Source organism: Brachyistius frenatus, unplaced genomic scaffold (assembly GCF_029030835.1).
Source record: "Brachyistius frenatus isolate BFR_SWC_R1_liver_20210118 unplaced genomic scaffold, ASM2903083v1 Contig_256, whole genome shotgun sequence".
Lineage (NCBI taxonomy): Eukaryota > Metazoa > Chordata > Actinopteri > Embiotocidae > Brachyistius > Brachyistius frenatus.
The window spans coordinates 65,091-67,500 of record NW_027210855.1 but is presented as its reverse complement, the minus strand read 5'-3'; positions in this window follow the sequence as shown (position 1 = coordinate 67,500).

The following is a 2,410-nucleotide window of genomic DNA, read 5'->3' as shown; positions in this document are numbered from 1 at the left end:
CACTTGCACAACTTTAAAACCAGAGTGTAACGTGTTTTTTTTTTTTTTTTTCTTCTGTTGTACATAACTATACATACAATACAAAAATGCACCACTTGTTTATATGTGTGAATATGTTGCCATACTTGCAGTCAATGTATTTTCATGTAATCTGAAGTACAAGCAGCAACAAAAACGATTCATTAAAGACATTTTCTTGGGAGATTATATCTCGTATATTGTGTTGTTGTTTTTGGTTTTTTTTGGCGAGGGAGGAGAATATTTAAAAAAAAACAACTACTAATAACGATTTATTTATCGGTAAAATGGATAATAAATGTATTGTCCTGCCAAAAAATAAAAATAGAAATAAAAAATAGCCCAGCTGAAAAATCGCCTTAATGAGCCTCGAGTTAGTCACCCTCGTGTGTAATTATAAAATCATCCGCGTTGCGCTGGAAGCCGGCGCCGTCGCTTCTCTCATTAAAATGTAACAATTCATTTCTCTCGCCGCGCTAAGAGCGGCAAGACCGGGGAACAAAAAAAAAAAACGACACAAAAAAAACCAACAACATTAAAGTGTTAATTATATTTCGCCATCACGAAGAATTTGGATTACGCGAAGCGCTCTTAATGAAAATGATGTGCGTTTGCCCCGGCCGCGTCCGTTTTCCGACGTATCATTATATAGCCGGCGGCGGAGGTGTGGGAAGCCGCCGTGTGGCCTCTATAATTATCCGTGGGAGAACTCAAACACTCGGCGGGAGGTTAAGAGTGCAGCGAGGGGCTGCTGTTTTCTTTATTTTCCCACTTTGAAACGCGCTATAGCCGTGATCAGAAATTATTCATGACAAGTTGTTGGTTTTTTTGGGGTTTTTTGGCACCTGTCAGATACCACAGGAAAGTTACTTTTTTTTGTTGTTGTTGTTTTTTTGTTTTTTTGGGGGGGGGCGGGGGGATTCGAGGAGAATCGCGAACTCGGCCGGACGACGGCGTGGAAAGATTGGGCTTTTACTCGCGCAAAAAAAAAAAAAAAAAAAAGGTTTATATTGCGCGGCGACCCCGGGGTCGCCCGTCCACGACGCCCCCTTCTTCCTCTCAGAGGAAGCCCTTCGCGCCGCGAGCTTTCGCCTCGCGCTCCCTTTTTTTTCTGCGACGACAATTAAAATATGCTAAGTGATCGTTTTTCCTTAAGTAGTCTTAAATGTGCAATCCAGTCAAATATGAGAGGAAATTGCCCACAGCTCGCTTTAAAAAAAAAAAAAAAAAAAAAAAAGAAAAGGAAAAAAGAGGTGGTTGAACAGGGGGGGGGGTTAAAGCTGGAATAAATTATGCAAATAACACAAAGGACTTTACCACTTGAAAGCCTAATTTTCCTATAATCAGCACGCTGTCGCCTAATATTTTTTTCCCCACCTCTTATTAAAAGTGACTGTTCTCCTCGCCGATCGTCAGATGTGCTCGGCGTGTCTGCTGCCGCTCCCGCCAAAGAGAAAAAAAAACCAACAAAAAAAAAAAAAACTACCCCCCTCCCCCCCTTCCTCCCCGACTGCAGCAGCCTCGCCAGACTAAATGCTAAAGCGTTTTGCCGGGGCTTTTAGATGATGGTTACATTCCCACACAAGTAATTATGCGTCGGAGAGTCCAGAAATAAGGTTTAATTATACAGTAATCGTCTGTGATGGACACGAGGAAGTGGTGAGTACCGCCAGACTGCAATCCATCAATGACAAACCTCTGGCCGGTTTTAATTCCTCCTCATTTGCATCCTAACCTCCACACCAAGTTGCGCAAACGCCGTTAAATGTTAATAGGACCTGTCTCGCCGCTCAACATGAATGCTTAAGCCGGGTTTTTTTAGATTTTTTTTTTTTTTTTTTTTTTTTAGTCACTTTCCCGCCTCCGTCTCCTCTCCTCTCCTTCTGTTTCATCTCTCGTTCCTGCTTTTCGTTCTCCTTTCCGTCGTTCTCTCTCTTCTTCCTCTTCTTCCTCTTCTTCTTCCTCGCAGGCCTCGCCGTGGAGGAGGAGGAAGGAGGAAGGAAGGAGGCACGGAGCGGTCACTGATGCACTAATTGGGAGCAACACTTACAGTTTTATCTCCCCCCCTCCCCACCCCCCACCCCTCTCACCCCACCCCCACCCCGCCCCCACCACCACTAATAGCGGTCTGCACTGAAGCAGCTCACCTTCGGATGAGGAATGGATGGATGAGTTGGGAGGATGGAGGAGGAGGAGGAGGGGGAGGGGGGGGAGGGGGAGTCGAGGCCTTGAATGAGAAATTCCTCCGTGCAGACCGACTCGGTGTGAGATTGGGCCCTGAAGCCATCATGGTTAATCCATATCCCGCAGGACCTCGGACTCAATTCCCTGCTTCATTAATTGAAAACGATGGCCCTTTTTTTTTTTTTTTTGCCGGTGTTTGTGAATAAAA